Raw genomic sequence first — 19,391 nt, forward strand, 5'->3', positions numbered from 1 at the left:
TGTTTTATGTGCTAGGTAAGTATTAAAGGATGAAAAGCCCACACCTATGTTTGATAGGAATTTTGATGCACCTGACTCAGCAATACTGCCTGGGGTCGAAGTCAAAGGTTGTAACGTGGTGTTGGTGGAGAGGAAAGACAGAAGTTGATCGAGTTTGAATTGGGGTAGAGGAGATCAGGAATCGTCTGTTTTATTTTATTTTCTTTCAGCTCGTCTGAGCCAAACGCTTCAGGGCTAGTCTTGCATGTCTAAGCACGAGAGATAGGAAGAAAGAGAGTGACAGAGACGGAGAGAAGGAAGTACATTGTGAAAGACATAAAAAAAAAACGCTTGATTGCAAAACCTATGCTATCCTATTTCATTCTTCTTGCGTTGATTTTGACGGATCTCATTTGGCCTAGAAATATTACATTGCTTCGATCGGTGCCGACTGCGCAATGACCAATATGTCCACTTCTCTGACATCACTCTACAGGTCAATTGATAACCGCAAGAAACAAATTGGGAACAGAAAACAACCCAAGTTTTTGGATATTCGTAGAAAGAGTGAACAGAACAATTTTTTTTTTTTCTGGTAGATATCTCCAGCTACTTGAATTTTAACGAGGAATTTGCTGAGAGTAATGACCATATCGTACGTCTCGTATATTACAAATAGGGGTAATGGGAATACACTGTTTTATTACTTTTGATGTTTGTTGTTGCTTTTTCCCCACACCTCCTCTTTTCCCCGTTTGATCTTTTCTCTTTTCTACATTCCTTTTGAAACCATCATTATTTTTTTTTCTCAAAACAGTTGAAATCCATTCTTAAATATCAGCAAGTGTGTTGCCGTATTGGTTTGTGGCATGTGGGCATTAATACATTGCTTAATTAAATTACTTACCATTAATGGCAAGTTGCCGTTCCTTGGAAAGTAAACACCATGCTATAAGGACCCATGACAAAACCAAGGCTGCGACGGAGACTCCTGTAAGCACTTTAAACACAACTGAAGAAAAAAAGTCGAGCTTTTATTGTCATGAAGACTTGAGAAGACAATCGTGGGTTTGATACAGATGTTGTGATATCCCATAGGCCTGTGTGACCTTACATCATAAAATGCAAATACAGTGATGGAACATGTGTGTTTGTGTGTGTGTGTGTGTGTGTGTGTGTGTGCGTGTGCGCGTATGTGTTGTCACACTCTGAGGGACTTCATACTAAAATGACAATTTAAATAATATTATGAATCATCAAGATGGGAAGTTCCCAACACGTCAATAACTGATGTAAAATCCGTCATGTGTTAATCATCTTTTCGCACTCTGTCGTCCTTTGTAGCGTGTGAACCCACCTAGCCCCAGCCCCACCCCCCAAAAAAAAATGGTTTACACCTCCTCAGAGATCAAAGTAAATCGTTCTTACAGATCACCTTGAAAAAAAGCTTGAAATTAATGCTTAAGGTAAGCACATTTTACCGTTTGCTTTTAATGTATTTTTAATAAACCTCACACTTGGTAATCTCATTTACAGCATCCCATTCTTCCATTCTATTCTATCCTCATGTTTCCAGTTTTTGAGAAGGGTCCTATATTCATCTCCATTTTTTTTTTTTAATACTGCCTTTCAAGGATAAAGAAATATATAAAAACAACAACTTAGATTGGATTTTCCATTTTTAAAATTCTGGTAATGTTGTTACTTTTAAAAGGTAACTCTCTCCTAAAAAGGAAAAACCTAAACGACGATATTGCCCCAATGTGTTATTCTAAATTCTGAAGGAAAATTTAACTTCGTGTCATTTGTTAGTGATGAAATGAAGGGTTTTATTGTTAATATGTAATTATTTGAAAATGTATACAATGAAAAAACGCATGACCGCACCGATTTCGTTTTTTTTTTTTCAAGCTGTTCCACCTGTAACTGACAAAATAAAGATTTGTAAATTTTTAATTGTCCGTGGAGAACACGCTCTTTTTCCACTCGATTTACGTCTGTATAGTACCTTTATAATTTTATATCAAACAAAGAAAACAATATGAAAATCAGCCAAGCATTATTACTTAGGATGTGACAGCTGGGCATGGTTGAGAGTAGGTAGTTGGCCTGCATCTCACGACATCTCCATCTCGCAGTGGCAGCTTACATTATGTTATGGTATAGAACATATGCTGTATTGATGATATGATGAGTTGGCTTGAGTGTGACGAATGAAAAAAAAAAAAAAAAAAACCTAACAATCTCTATATCTCTCTTTTAATATATATGTTCGCAGATTGATTTTATTGCCCTGCAAGTAATACATCAGTTAATCGCAAAACCGATACAAGGTGCATGGTTTGTAGTTTGTTTTTTTTTTTTTCAATAATTCAAGTTCGATTTACAGTCGTATGTTATAACGGCATCAAAATTTGATGCTACGAAAACACTTATAAAGACGATGTGGATACAATATGCAGTAGCTTCTGCTGCTGACTATATCTATCACTGTATTTGCACTCTCACCTACATATTGGTGGAAACACAAACACTTTCCCACAATGCTTCAGAAGTACATCAGTAAGTACAAATCATAGCTGCTGCTCATCAACCCATTGGCCGGAAAAAAAAAAAAGTAATGCTCAGACCATGTACATCCAAATGGGCCAACATATACTTCTTGTTTATATATCTAGACATTTTTTCTTTCCCGAAATTCTATAGAACCATGAAACATGATAGCTTGAAAACATTATCACTTGTTAAAAATCATGTGGGGTGAAACTATTTCGAGTTTTAAGGCAATGGAACTCAAATTTTTAGTACATGATTACATTGAGGTGTAGACGTGTAAGACATGTTTTTTTTTGTGTGTGTGTTTGTCAGAGAAAGTGTTGCCATAGTAACCACAATTGTCCAAAAACCTTGTGGAGTGACTTGACTACTTTCATAGTATTTAAGCAATTCGTTTCAAATTTGGTATTTATAATGATCTAAAGGTGCAATTATGCAAGACACACTTAATTGTGTTTGTACCCGACAAGTCGTTGCCATGGTAACGGCATATTTTCTTGAAAATCTTAAGATTTGAACGTCAAAAAGCCCACTCGTGGAGACGCTATATTGGCTTAGATCATTACCAAGATCTATCAGTAGTACAAGGAACCTCAAATATCATTTCCCCTTGGGCGCGGTGTTGACCATAATGCTGTCGTGTGGACGTCCATGAGTGGGCTTTTTGACGACTTGACGCAGTTATCCAAGGACAAGTGGCGAGATATCAAGTCTATTGAAGTCACTCAGTAGGATGACTCCGGCGGCGGGATGTCTTGCCTTTATGTCATCCTCTGAATCTATTTTGAAGCAACTGAACTCAAATTTGGTGTACATAATGACATTGAGGTGTAGATATGCAAGACATGTTTTTGTGTGTCTGTCGGGGAAAGCGTTGCCATGGTAACTACCCAAAACATTGCTGAACGAAATATTATTTTATTTATTTCAAATTCAGTATGTAGGGCGTGTAATGATCCAAAGGTGTAGTTATGGAAGACACTCTTTGTGCTTGTATGTGACGTGTTGCCATGGTTACTGCATATTTTCTTCAAATCTTTTTTCAATGAACTACTTCCACGTAAAGTACCTGTAGTCAAATTCACCAGGTACTCACCAGGTACTACGCATATGTATACACACAGACAGACACACACACAAAAACACATAGCAAGGTCAGTGCAAATTTGTGATGGACACATTTAACAAGAGTAAAGTTGAAATTCTGTTGTCATGGAAACAGTGCATTTTGACCCTTAACTCAAGTTTAAAGATGCAGATTTAAATTCACCTGCAGTTTTCAGGAGATTCAGAAGAGATTTTGGCGCAGTTCAGGATGGTACTTTAAAGGTGCACTTCAAGTATTTATCAAAGCAGCTGTAAGCATTAGAATGACATTTTTAATGACGTAAAGTATGAATATGATGCATTACATGATATACACCATACCACACTAAAATTAATCTACTGTATATGCTCAGTATTCTGCAAGGTATATATCTTCATGAATTTCCCAAGACAGCTGCTACATGTATCCATGAATTTGAAGACACACAAAAATATCAACTCTGACACTGACATTAGGGTGCATCTGCAAACATATATTTCTACATTCAGTACTTTGTACCCCACAATCATGAATTGAACTACTTGCACAATTTGTCTCAGTCTTGATATATACTTGTTAAATATATGGCGCGTACAGTATCGCAAATTAAGCTTGCTCCTCACCCCCCCCCCCCCCCATTTGCCCCATTTCAGATGATGCTGGGCAATTGATGACAAGACATGATGGAGACAAAAGACACACTGTCTCTCTGAACAAGACAGCGTGCACTTTCACGGATATATAGGACCCCTACATTGTACCTCTTTTCTTGTTGCTCTCGTGCTCTCATATAGAAAGAAATGTTCATATTATAATGAATGATAGCACAGAGAAATGTGCAAAAGAAAAGCATACTACAAGTATGAAAAGGCAGTAAATGAGAATGCACACCTTGCTGAGTACAGAAGAGCCAATTACATGTGTACTTAGTATACACTCTTCACAATATGAAACACTAGTTACACCTACAGAATGAGAAGGGGTGAGTAAATCAAAGTGTTACATATTATTATGATATATGTAACATTAAACTACTGGAATAATTACTAGGTTCAATAATTCATTACTGCTGATTGTTTGTTTCTTGTATGTTGCTCAATACATAGCTCCCTATCCACTGTGTGATTGACTCCATTAAAACAGTGAACAAAGAGTAAATGTTTTCTTTAACTCCTTGCTTGTGATTTTTCTATTTGTTTTTATGTTTTTTTTAATCAATAATCAGATCCATTTATATTTAAAACTGATATATTAAATGAACATTCTTTGTAACATGCTTAATTGCAAACTGGTTGACAGTCTGCTGGAAACCCTTCAGTCAACTACCCGTAGCTATCCTCATAAATAGGATTACTTCACATGCTCTCTTCCAAGGACATGTAGGCCTATCACTAAATGTGTCAAAGCCTCCATATTGAAATCTGTATTCTATACCTTATGTCTTCTCTGCAGTTCAGCACGACTGAACACATACATATGTAGTGTATGACATGAACATCTTCATGATAACATCATGCAATCACATCTGAATTATACCAAGTTTCTCTTCCCATTGCATAAACCCTATCTCTCCCAAATCATACCATCAACTGAGCACAAAATTAACCCACATCTATGGCTGAATACTCATGTGTGTGTTCCCCACTGTCATGCACTCATGCATATCTTTTAAGCATGCTTGGTCATAGAGGTACTAATATATTACTGAATATCAAGACAACCACGCATAAAGTTAGCTTATCTTGCATGTAACTTACGTGCATATTTATACTTGTGCTGTGATCTACTTATACAAACATGTATTTATTAAGTTTATGTTAACCAAATGTTGCAGCGAAAAAAAAGTTCCGACATGGTGACCTGTTAATTTTTTGCCAAAGAAATGCATGCAAATGCACTAGAAATGTGTACAAATTATGCTACAATATCACAATGTCAACTGGGAAACAGCATATTAACCAAAAAAGATTCACCATTGTGTTCACTGTATATACATTTAACTTTGTACAACTGATTAGTTATGTAATCTGCAAATTGGCCCACAGCAGTATCTACTGATCTTTTGTGCTAATGTGAAACAGATGCAGCTTGTCGGAAAACATAGTTTACTACATATCTCGTAACTACCTTCTAACCTTCTAGTGGGAACCATTCCAAGACCCATGAATGCAATACATAAGTGGTTCAATTGCTGAGAAATCAAATACAGTGCCATCTTGCCACAGCACAGGTTCATCTGCCCCCAGGTGGTGCTACACAACTGTAAACAAGATCAATATCATTATAATTTCAACCAGTACTTATCAAAGAACTTTTTCACCACCAAGAAACATGAAATGTTTCACAATATACCCTGGCGGTTTTGAGTTCGAAGATGTCCTTTATTTCAACTGTTTGTTATTTTGAATGTTCCTTATTCTAAAGGTTTGATAGCCTGGAAAGGAATACGGCTGAGACTTACGAACCTTTAGAGTAACAAACCATATTTTGTGTTTTGAATAACGAAACAAGGACCAGTGAACTGTTACCTTGGAGATAATGAATACAGTTGTAGCTGTATTTACAGTGTATGATGGATCAGGGTTAGGAAAAAAATATAGTAAAACATGTCATAGACATGATGTACATGACCAGATTATTCTTGTATATTTAAGTTATAATTTTCCCACAACTCTCTAGAAACTCAAACTGTGGTGCTTTACAGTGTATATACATATACCAGGGAGCGGAGGTGAGAGTCGCCTCCCTGCATATACGCATACTCACATCATGGACTAAACATTTCTTCTCATGGAAAAGAACAAAACAGGGCTCTGCAATATGTTTTCTGCCAATCTCTACGTGGAGGGTTTTGGATGTTACACATAACTTCTTGAACACTGGTTCAGTAAAAGGATGATGATGTGTCCCATTATCAGTGCTAATACTGCAGAATAAATGACTCGCACAGAATAAGTGACAGGGTCGAAATACCCAGAAGACTCTTCAATATCTTTGAAAAGCACAACGTGCTTTTATTGTAGCTAGCACACTTGGATGCATGTGATGCAGCCGAGAAATTACTACCCATGCACTCTGAAACACTGCGTGCTTCGTGTGTCCCTTGTTTTCTAAGAGTGATGACCTCGCCTGATGAAATGTCTTTAAAAAAATCACTGCCTTGTTTTGTTCGCACTTTTCCTCATTGTTGACAGCGAGCTGCTATCCTTTGCAGTGTATACCGTCTCCTGACATCAAGTTTGGCCTGTCTGCCCTCAGCTGCCATTTTCATTGACTCACAGAAGTTATACCTCTACATGACACAAGAAATATTGAAGAAATAAGAAATGGGAAATAAAAATGGAAACACTGCACTCACAAAGTCAATCTATGGACATCCAAAAGGCGTTTTGTGTAAAGGTACGATGGCGCCAACATTTTCATTTGAAAATGAGGGGAATTTCAAACAATCAGTAATATACTGAAAAAAAAAAACAAACATGTATTACATGCAACTTCAAGAGCCAAAATAACACAATGTACCTGAATCATGAAGGCCTGAATACTACAGTCAGGATATGTAGAGCATTTTCAGTTTTCAGAGGGCATGATGAAGAGATTTGAATGTCTTAACTCTTTATCAAACATAATACAAGCCAGTGCTGTACAAAACATTCCTTTCATTATGAGTAGATTTGTGTTATGTAGATTTCAATGCATCATTTTTGCTTATAATCTTGTATGAACTGCCGCGAAGTCTTCTTTACTCATTACTATGCCATGGTGTACATTTTCTTTTTCAGTAGGATGAAGTCATTGTACAAGCATCCTCAAATGAGACATCGCATCAGAATTTAACCTAAAACAATAATGACAGATTCCAACAAATCAATCCATTCACATTTCAAGCTGAGAGGTTCTACACATTTCATTCTCTCTCTTAACTAGAAATTATCGTGCAATGTACAATGTTCACTTACTGTCTGTGTGCACTGGCTGGAATTCTCATGCTGGTGTGAGTGACGGTCTTGAAGAAACATGGTTTTTCTCCTCTTTTTCTTCCTTTCCCTGTTGATAGAACAGATACAATTGTCTCATTGTGCAGAAGTACAAAAGAGCAATGAGCAAAATTACAACCAAACAATGTAGGAACAAAATGGACATTGATGTTTAGAAGCAGGCACTTTGTTCTTGATATTACAATACATGTTGGAACACTCTTTGAACTGCTTTTATATCCTCCCTTCTGTAACAAATCATTCCTCTATACAGTCATGCACCTTGCATATTAAAGTCAAATAATTACCAAAGTTTACGGTCTTTTTACATCCTCTTCTCTTTATATTCTATTAATCTTTATCCTCATAAACTGAATTTTCTTGAAGCAGAATCTATTTCTTTAGTCCAAATTAAATCGACTTAGGCACGGTTGACTGTTGACTGCCCATCAATCCATCAGCCCCTACTCATATTCATATGCAGACATAAAACAATATTTTTAGTGCTGTATATACATTGCAAACCACATATCCATTAGGCTCTGATGTGTCCTGCCTATTGCAAGCTCTCTCAACTATGTTTCCTCATCTCCCAAATCCGGAGGTCACTGTGACTTGGGGCTTGGGTAGGCCTACGGGGTTACATACAACTACACTATATAGGGTGGCACACACCTTGTAAGTAGTAGAGTACTATGCAAATTCTGGTATCAAATTGGTAAGTGTCCATAAATACCATTTGTTTAAATGCATTCTAACAAGGCCTATTTGTTCTTTCCTAAAACAAAAAGAGCATAAAGAATTGTTGTACTCATAATGACTCCATCAAGTAAATCACTTGAATTTCAGGCCTGGGTAGCTTTCATACCCCTTCAACCACTTGTTTTCAACAAAAGCACTGACACATGTAAATATTTCTGCTTGAATATCCTACAGTCAGTTTGCTGATCTTATCCGTACGCTTCTTGTCTGAAATTTCAGCCTTGGTGACTATAATAGACCTATATTTACACACTGTATTACAAAACTTAAAGTTTTACTGGCACTATTTGATACACTTACAATACAGTACTATCATTGCAACTCTGATTACTTGTATTGTAGGTGGGCCTACTTGCTATAGATATGGTTCAATCCCCCCCCCCCAAAAAAACAAACAAACAAACAACAAACAAACAAACAAAAAAACAAAAAACAAAAACAAAACAAAACAAAAACACACACACACACCAAAAAAAGAAAAAACAAATAAAAAAAAAAAAAAAACAGTAGCCCAACCAGATGAGGTGCGAAGTACAGCGACTGGGGCCCTGGGCTGTGTATACTACGTATAGTTACCCAAACAGATGCACTTGGCCCTTGTTCGTTTTAAATCCTAGCTTTTTATTGATCCAGCAAGTCAACACTAAATTGCAAGATTTCAATTGATCCGTCCAACCAAATTCCAGAACAGAACCACCTAAAAGAGCAAGGTCTATTCCACCCAAAGAAGTTCTCCAACCTCTTTGATTCCACCTCCCTGCTCAAAGAAGGTGTTAGACTAACCCCAGGGCGCTGAAGGCCTACACCAATATCAATAACGACACGTCTGTGTTGGGGTTGCTGGTACGGTTGATACGGTTGATTAGTTCTATTACACCATTTGGGCGTTGGACTGAAATGGTGAAATCGTGGAGCACGTACCCTGGGGCCAACTCTGAACTTTCTTTACTCAGACCTGCAAAAGTAGAACTTCTACTAGAACCTCTACCTAGATCTCAACCCCTAGCTAGGTCTAGAAACTAGCCCAAATTACAAATAGGCCTACAGACTATAGGCCTAGACCACATCTAGAGGCCAGTCTAATCGAGTATTAAGAGTAAATTTACACATCAATTCAAAAATTCAGCAAGCTTTCGCGTCACATGGACAATATCACTGCAAAATAGCTATAGTCTATATGTACAGGAGGGGAATGACGCCAAGGGGGTAGGCCTAGGCTATGTAAAATCTATATGGTAGGCCTACCACTATAGTCTAGTCATAGAGACGAAGAGTATACAGTGTTGAGTAGACTATAGGCTACGTAAATTGCGTACTGTAAAGCGTAGCGTAGGCCTAGCACCTATTCATCGCCATTGCATTCACCAGCACTCTACTGATAGCTCATAATCCTGCTTGAAAGTAGCGGATTTGGATAATGAACTTTCACACTTTTATAGAGTAATTTCAGAAAGTCTAGTTGACATCGACTTTTTTTTTTTCAGCTGGCCTATAGACATAGAGCCCTGGCAGCAGAAAAAAAAAAAAGGAGCTTGCCAATGCAAGAAAAAAATGCTAACACAAAAAGCTATGTGTGGGACTATAATTGATGTACTGTGTGCCCAATGAGTGGTCGCGACGGCCACAACTCTGTCAGTTATAGGAAACACATTTTCCCTTTTTTTAAGAAAATTTTTATTAGAATAAGTCTAAGGAACTAGCTCTTTTAAATACAAGACAAATGAGTAAATAATGGGATCAAAATCGACAATCTGTGTAACTTACTCTGTTTCGAATCCCCAACGATCGCACAGCAAACCTCCACCACAGGAGAGACACAGCACATTGAGCTATATGGAGTATGCATACAAAATGCATTGAAAAATGGACAAATTGGCTAGGCTTGTCTTGACAGTCGCTTTTATAAATACAAAATACAGCAAGGGAGCTTGCAATTAATTGCATCTTGCAATTAATTGCAAGCTCCCTTCTTGCAACAGCAACTTGCAATTGATTGCAAGTTGCAACAGATCTATCTATTGCAAAGTTGCAATAGATATTCGCAATAAATCACAACTCGACTTTCTTGCAACACCCCCTAGGTCACCTTTCGCCACTCAGACTAATGCTGTCACGAAGCGGTTGACCAGATTTCCAAACCTATGAAAGACTCCTCCATTCGAGTATTCGGAACATGATTTGCGCACCAAGATTGGGTAAATGTAGCTAAATGTATTGATACACAACAGAAATGTGATGCATTTTATGAGAACCCCTACTCAAGGATTAATTTACTACTTTCCAACCAAAATGTGTTTGTTTGTTTGATTTATTTTTCTTCGAGCACAATTCCATACATAAATCAAGATTCTTTTCAATAATATCACATGGAATATCACTAAGCAGATTACAATGTACATGATTCAAAGAAGAAAAATCGATGTGTAGATTAATTTCATTAACAAAATATAACTCGTATTACCAAATTTCCGAAATAATTATCTGAGAAATTATGCGGAAGAAGGACTGCCACTATAAGCAAAAGCTTGAGCACGTGGCAGCCCAGGGACCTATCTACATAATACACACACACACACACAAAAAAAAATGTTTGTGGAATGGAAGAAATACTACAAAATATAAGACACTGTAAATACATTTTGTTTTTTATATTCCTAGTGCATATATACGAATAAGAGTAAAGCGAAATATGATGATGATGATGATGATGATGTATGATGAGGATGACAGGGCAATGATAAGGAAAAATGTGATAATGAAGATGAAAGTGATGGTGGTGATGCTGAAGATAATGGGAATGAAATGAAATGATAGACAAAGAAACATTGTGTATAATTATTGTAGTTTTAAATCCAATTCACAGGAAAAGAAATGTGATCAAACAATATATATATATATATATATATATATATATATATATATATATATATATACTGTATATTCACATGCTATATTCATAGATTGTAATCTCACAGTTTTGTAGTTTTCAATCTAGCCTTGAAAGAATATAAAGTTTTACATGATTTAACATAATCTGGGAGTGTGTTCCAAAGATTTGGTCCATTATGTCTTATAGATTTTTGTACAATTGATAATTTGGGATTTACTAAATGAACATTTTGCGAATTACGAGTTAGATATGAATGAACGGTATAATTCAGTTTAAAGAAATCGAGAAAAATGTTTGGAAGTAAGTTGTTCAAATACTTAAACATAAAAAGCAAAGAATGAAAGGTATTTACATCAAATATATTCAGTGTCTTTAACTGATAAAAAAGTAAACTGGTGTGGGCTAAGTATGGTGATCCAGTATAGATGCGAACGGCTTTCTTTTGTAATAAATAAATAGAGTTGAGTTTAGTTTTTGAACTTGTAGCCCACACTAGATTAGAATACATAATATATGGTAGGATTAAGGAATTGTAAAGCATAAAAAAGAGTATGTTCAGAAAAATTGTCAAACTGCATGGGAGGGACAAGCCATGAATTACTCCACTCGTGAAATCACTGATACAGGGGGGAGAAGTTGCCTTCCAGAAGAACAAGAACGAGTGGAGAAAACTAGGCAACAAAGTCCAACTGGGAATCGTGAGCGCCAACGTGATCTTTTATCGCGATCGCGTACAGAACCTAAAACGCGACAACCCGTCTGACTGGTACAGATTTCTGAAAGTAATGACCTCCCAAGAGAAGAAGGAGGCTACCATAATGGTGCCGGGCATCTCATCCTCGGACAAAGCCGGGATAGCCGATGCCGTCAACTGCCACTTTGCAAATATCGCTGACGATATATGCCCGAGCTTGACCTGTCCAGTTCAAAGTTGAAAGGGAATTGAAGCGAATCAAACCTGGCCAATCATGTGGCCAGACGATATCTGCCCCCCCCCCCACACACACACACACGGAAGAAAGCAGTAACTGTATAGCTGCTGAGCTGAGATAAATGCGATTTGTGTTTTTTTGCAGATTCTTTAAAAACACAGAAACATTCAAAAATAATTTTGTGGTACGATTATGCACCATACCTAGTTGGGTAACAATACCTAGGAAAAGAAATCATGTTTCCGTTATTTTTTAAATGTTATTTAGGAAAATGTAGTTACTGCGGTGAGTCACCCTTGATTCTGGGTAGTTTCCCCACGGAAAAAAAGCAGTAACTGCAGACGGCCAGGAGTCTGCTGTTTTCCCCATGAAAAAAAAAGCAGTAACTGCACATGTCACATGACCATGGAGGAGAATTGTTACCACCACCAGCTTTTATTAGTTCTTCTACTTTCTGGTTAGTCTAGATCTATTAAATCTAGGACCTAACGTTAGACCTAGACTAGGTCTTGTCGATTGAATGGCATTCTGTGTAACAATAAGGTAATTGAAGTTGAACTTTGAAGTGCCCGGCCTGGCCCCTGTCACATGACCCTGCTGGACTAGTAACGTTACTAAGTCGTTAGACAATAAAGTATCAAGGGTAGTATTCTGAAAATCTTCCTAAGTTTCTTCCTAAGTTTCTTCCTAAGTCAGAAACTTAGGAAGTGCCTAGGAAAGACAAAATTGGTATTCTGAAATTTCTTCCTAGGCACTTCTTAATGCAAATTAGGCCATCCTTATTCCCGCCCACGTCCTTTCCTAAACCAATACGAAATGCCGTATCATAAGGAAGTAACCAATGACAATCGTACATTACTATGACGTAGGGTCAAATACACAAGTGCGCGGCATGTCCCCTTTCTCACGCTCATTTCCCACATCAAAGTACATGTGCGCGCAATGACTGACAAGAGCGCCTATCATGATGCTTGCATTTTGCTATTCTTAACAACGTACTTAGGACAGGGGTGGAGCTTTCCTAAATATTTCCTAAAATTCTTTCCTTAGTGCATTCTAGAATACCAACTTCTTCCTAAGTAGGAAATTTGCATATTCCCGCCCCTTCCTAAGTTTTTTCTTTAGTGTACTTAGGATGAAACTTAGGAAGATTTTCAAAATACCACTTAGGAAAAAATCCTGACTTGGGAAGAAATTTCTTCCTAGGAAGGATTTCAGAATACCACTCCAAGTCTCTTCGTCTTAGATCCTAGTCGAACTCTGACGTTACACTTAAGCTAGACTACAGATCTATGCCCAATGTTAGTGCTAGACCTAGATCTAACGTTAGATTTGGCCTAGAAAAGACTGACATTTTGTCTAAAAACAGTTAACACTACTCTGTAACGTTAGATCTGGTACGCGGTAGACCTAACTTTAGGGCCTACATCTAACGTTAGACTAACGTTAGTGTATAATACTAGTGCTCATCTCCCTTCAATATATTTTCAGCTCACCTAGAATTTCTGGTTCTGGCCAAAGCCATGGCTACCATGACTTTTCCTCTGCAATTTATGATAGATTTGCAGGCATGCCTGGACCGCAGAAACTGTGTGACTGCATGGTTCGCTAGCTCAGACTGCAGCAGACCTGCATACTGTGCAATTGATGACTGTGTGATGCGATGCAGTGTTAGCTAGACTGGTACTGTATGCTGCAGAATTTATTATGCAGCTAGCTAGCTGCACGCGTATTCTGCACTCTGAGCGCGCTGAGCCTGCCAGGTTTGCTAGTCTCCAGAAAGAAACTTTTTTCTACAACTTGTCATATGATTCCCTGCGGGCAGAGTCAAGTTACATCTATTCCCCTAAATCATGGAAGAAACTGCTGTTTATATTGTTTAAAAAAATAGAAAAAAAAATAAACGTTATTAGGGAAAAAATATACAGGAAGTACTATACAGAGTCTGAATGATTAGACTAAATTGTTAATTACTGCTGTCTTCCGTGGGTTTTGTTAGTTACTGCTTTCTTCCGTGGGGAAACTTGCAAAGTTGAATCAACTGGATGCAGTTACTGCTTTTTGCAAAAGTGAAAAATTGCATTTTTGGTCACTTTCATTTTTTTTTTTTTTTGCGAAACTGACCTATTAACATTGAAGAGCATGTGGGTAAACTATTCATTTTTGCAAAAAAGTAAACATTCATAGAAATGTCAGTTACTGTTTTTTTTTTTGCGTGGTGGGGGGGGGGGGGGCAGATATCTTCGCTCGGATTATTCGGATTTTTTCAGTTGAACTACCTGAACCATTGTGCGAAGTGCTGAACTCGTCATATGAAAGCTGTTTCGTTCCACAGCAATGGAAGGATGCAATTGTTTACCCAGTTCCTGAAGAACAATCACCAGCACCTGTAGACAAACTACGCCCTATTTCTCCAACTAACCACTTTGCAAAAAGTCCTTGAGCTGTTCGTCTACAGACGCGTTATGTCAGAGTTATCTCGTCATCTTGACCCAAAGCAATACGGGGCACCCTACTGGACATTCTACTACTCATTGCCTGGCTGACCTGATGGACTTCCTCTGCGGGAACATGGAGACCGCCGGCCAAGAGATTACTGTTGTGTCAACCGATTTCAGCCGCGAATTTGATCCGGTCGACCATACAATCCTGGTGAGGAAACTCATAGACTTACAGCTATCCCCATCGATAATTATATTGATCTGTGAGTTCCTCACTAGACGTAGATGTCGTGTCCGATACCAAGGAGCGTTGTCACCCTGGCAACCTGTCACAGCGGGTGTCTCATAGGGTACTTGTCTGGCTCCTGCATTGTTCCTCGCTCTGATGAATGACGCGTTGTGTGGTGATCTTTACAGCAGATAGAAGTACGTAGATGACATGTCGCTCACCCTGTGCTCTAATCGCCGTTGCAACCCAAACAACCGTATACAGGATGTCCTCACTTCGTTGGAAGATTGGTGTGACAACAATCGTGTGATGCTCAACCTCAAAAAGTGCAGTGTCATGAAGCTATACCCTTCGGGAAACGAGGCCTCCCAGATTTCGATTTTACACTTTGCAACGAAGTGATGAACGAATTCGCGTCAGTGTAGCGCCTAGGCGTCATGATACAAAGTGAAATGGGAATGTCATATTCGTACCATGGTATCGTGGGTAAACCGTCGCATGTATATGCTCCGAATGTTGAAACCATTCAACATGCCTACTGATGATCTTGTGTCTGTGCATGCTGGGATCATTCGACCGCTTCTAGAATACGCATGCCCAGTGTGGCGCTCAGGTCTCACGGTCGCGCAGGCAGCTCTACTTGAACGGGCCCAGAAGCGGGCACTGAGGACCATTCTACCGCACTGCAACTACGAGGTACCTAGCACTGTAAACAGCCAAAAATCTCCAGTCTAGAAGTGAGACGCGAGGAGTTGTCTATGACATTTGCGCAGAAAACGGCAAACTCTGTGTACTTCCAGAATGGTTTGTGCTGAATGCGTTCTCTCGAAAACTCAGACACACAAAGCGCTACATGGAAAAAAAAATATGTCGCACTAGGCGTTTTGAGAATAGTGCAATTCCTTACCTCACAAGGCTTTTGAATTCTAAATCAATGTAAATTATTTTGAATTGTTATCCCGGGTTAAGATGACTGACAAGTCTCTGTCTGGTCAGAACGATGACACGCCCCTCATACTCATTCCTTACAGTTTTTTTTTTTTCTCTCTCTGTGTGTCAGCCTTTTACTTCTTTCTCTCCTTTTAAGCTCCCCCTTTCCTGTTCAGGAAAGGTTATCAGGGTCATAAATTTTATATTATTACCCGATTACATAATACAAATGAGTTTCATCATGCATTTTTTTTTAATGGAAAACTTTCATAATTACGTCACTATTGGACTTCTGAGTAAAGGTTGTACATGAATATAGTTGTGTTTGCATAAATGTATACCTACTGTATGTATGTATAATATGATTATACACATTCACATATTCATTTCTTTGTCTCTCCTTTCCCCTCTCTTTCTTTACTAGACCCCTCATTTACCCACTATACCCTCTTCTTCCAATTCGCTCTACCAGGTGGAAGCCTTCATTGACTTTGTTATTATTTTTATGGAGCCACCTTCCCTATCACGTTGCTGTATCTCTTAAGCTTTGTAATTTTTATATGTGCGGTACACTATATGTACGTATGTATGTATTATTGTGAAAGTTAAATGGGTTATAAATGTGTCACTTTTTTTCATTTTGCACCCCCATACAAATGTCTGTATTTATGGGTGTACATGCACATGTCTGTGTATGTATGTATGTGTATACATGTATGTTTGTATTATCCACATCGAAATATTTGCTAGACCATTTTTTTTTTTAATCCAACGTGCCTTGTCCTTCCTACCTGCTCCGGCAGGCGAAAGCTTTTACTGTTAATGTTATTATTTTGATGGGACCCTCTTTCTGATTATGTTGCGCTCATTACCGAGTATCTTTCTATTTTTTCCAATATATATTTAAAATGTGTGGGGTTTATAAGTATTTTACCAAGAAAGGTAAGCAGTACATTAATATGTTATTTCTTTAACTCTGCGCCCGCCCAATACAAGGGTTCGTATAAATGTGTGTACATGCAAATGGCCGTGTATTTGTGTGTATTGTGTATATCTGTATATGTATTGTATACACATATCTACTTATTCCTATCTTTATCTCACCTTCTCCCTCTATTCCTCTTGTATTTCTACTCCACATCTCTTCCGTATTGATACTTACTTTGAGAATCACTCCCATATCTCTGCAATTCTTAATAGAGAAATATGATTTTATATATATATTTTTGGACAGTTACAGAAACTATTCTGTGTATTTGATTTTGTTGCTTGAATGAAGTTTAAAGAAGAATGTGGGTCAGTGGGTTTTGTAGGTGTCGGGTGAATGTGCTTGGGTATATGTGTCATGGGATAATGTAGTCATTAGAATGAAATTTGGTTATGTTATGGTTATTATCAGTGATGCAAACCTGATGTCTTGTGCATGATGTTTTGTAGTTTTAGGAGTAGAGGCAAACCAGTCGTCACAGTATTTGTTATATAGTTCTGCTTGTTTTGACAAATGTGGAATATGTTCTGAACTCGCATGATATATGTATCGGATAATGCTCAACTTATTGAATTGTGTAAATAAGATATGTTCCCACTCATTTCTATCACATGTGTACATGCTTTATTCTGTAACTGTCTGAATGTGTGAATTTGTATCTATACATGTTATGTAATATTATACGCAATTTAGACCTTGGGCTACGAGATGTTATATGAATAAATAAACCTGTCAAGGAAAAAAAAAAAAAAAACATACTCCGATAAGAATCAGTCAATGTTTTCTGTAAGAAATTGATCCTAGAGTTTTTTATGAAATGAAAAGTTAAGAAGATATGTTTGGTTTATTTTTTTTTTTTAACTTACGATCAAGTGGACACTCCATGGTAGGCGTAGTCTCAGTAGGTAAAGTTGCCGTGGAAAGGTCTGGTGTAAAGGGTTTAATAAGAATGACATGACGTTGAATCCTGACATCGTCTCTGTACACCAACAGCCATACACCATCCCAACCATGTCATGTGTACATGTGTGCATATAATATGCGACCGTGCATCACAAAAGAAACATAAAGCCGCAGCCCTTGATCTTACGTGAGGACTCCAAAAAGGTGGAATGGGTCAATAGCGTAAATGTTGAGTCTTTCATATTATCTAAAAGAGCTATCTTTCCTCTACAGTATTCTTTAGTTTAGGATTATAACATAAATGGGGATATTTTTTTTTCCAGCATTTGAAGAGTTTGTTCGTAAAAACCGATAAGTCCATATTTGCCAAATGGAGATATTTGTGATTAAAGGTCAAGAAAAATAAAGAGAATAATAAGAAAATTTTCGCTTCTTTTGACCGTAACTTCAAAAATGTACCTTTATATGCATTGACCAATATATCATTTAAAAGATATTATTTTGTTCTTTATGACAGAGACCGTACATCAAAATCTTCAAAAATGGACTTATCGGTTTTTGCGAACAAACTCTTCATTTTTTTCTACAACCCTTTTTGGGTTGAGAGTATAGAGTGATCAGCTTTGAGGCCCCTTTTCACTTCTTGAAATCCTTTGCACACTCTTCACTTTCAAGTCTAATAAATTTTGAATGGAAAACACTACTGCTTTGAAAGTTTCCATTGATCATGGATACGATGTGTTCATACAGCGTGCCCAATTTCAACTTAATTTGATAATCCCTTTATTGATGTTGCTCAGGTGGTTTACATCCTGTGTTTTGTCCATTTCATCGCGGCTTGGTAAAGATTAAGCACTTGACTAGACCGTGTACTTCAGAGCCTCTTTTCTTAGTTCACACTTTTCCAATGTGTGTGTTTACTTTCCAGTATTTAAATAGGTTAGAGGAGTTAATTTGAATTGATTTATACATTATTTTAAAGGTTACAGTCTGATGTTTACTCTGCCCTTAACTATAAAATCCATGTCTGGCGATTTTTGTTTTGTTTTGTTTTGTTTTATGATGCAGGGTATGTGTATTTTACCCTGCATCACAAAACGAACAGAAAGCCCCAGACATGACATTTTAGTTAAGAGCATATTCTGAAAGAGCAGGCTTTAAGTTTTAAAATGATGTATAGTTCAAATCAAATGGATCTAAATATTGGAAAGAAATCACACACTCAGGGAAATTGTCAGCTGAGAAAAGAGGCTCTAAAGTCCAGTGTCTGTTCAAGCGCTAAATTAAATCATTACAAATCCGTGCTGGGTATGCGACGAATGGGACCAAAGAAAAAAAAAAAAAGGTCGTAAACCACCAGAGTAACAACAATGAAGGGATTATCAGATTACACTGAGGTTGATCGTGCCTTATTAACACATTCTTTTCATAATTGTTGCCAACTTTCAAAGCAGTAGCGTAATCCTTTCAAAAGTTATTCCGTTCCTTACGGGAACCTGGGCCCCGTTTTATCAAGATAAAGTTAGCGTTGATTGTGAAATCCAACTTGAAGTCCGGTATTACTTTAAATCAACTGTAAGTTTCCGTTTTACGAAGAGACTTAATAGTCGATTATACTTATAGCTCATCACCGTGACTTAATTATTGATTTAGTAAAAACAAAAAATACAGGACGAGGCTGGTTACCGGTACTGTCTGCTTAAAAACAATACAATAC

At 37.6% G+C, this 19,391-nt stretch overlaps 2 long non-coding RNA genes across 2 annotated transcripts in view; both read right to left on the reverse strand.

The window, feature by feature from the left end:
• On the reverse strand, nt 1-17,683 carry LOC140230283 (uncharacterized). The gene is made up of 3 exons (XR_011901380.1): nt 17,638-17,683; nt 887-991; nt 1-248 (listed from the first exon to the last, which is right to left on the reverse strand). It is a non-coding gene; the product is annotated as an uncharacterized lncRNA (long non-coding RNA).
• The window catches only part of LOC140230282 (uncharacterized), a 19,242-nt gene continuing 17,525 nt past the window's right edge, over nt 17,675-19,391 (reverse strand). The window contains exon 3 of the long non-coding RNA XR_011901379.1: nt 17,675-17,697. This is a non-coding gene — a long non-coding RNA (uncharacterized lncRNA). The remainder of the gene's footprint in view (nt 17,698-19,391) is intronic.

Source organism: Diadema setosum, chromosome 6 (genome assembly GCF_964275005.1).
Source record: "Diadema setosum chromosome 6, eeDiaSeto1, whole genome shotgun sequence".
In the NCBI taxonomy this organism is placed as follows: Eukaryota; Metazoa; Echinodermata; class Echinoidea; order Diadematoida; family Diadematidae; genus Diadema; species Diadema setosum.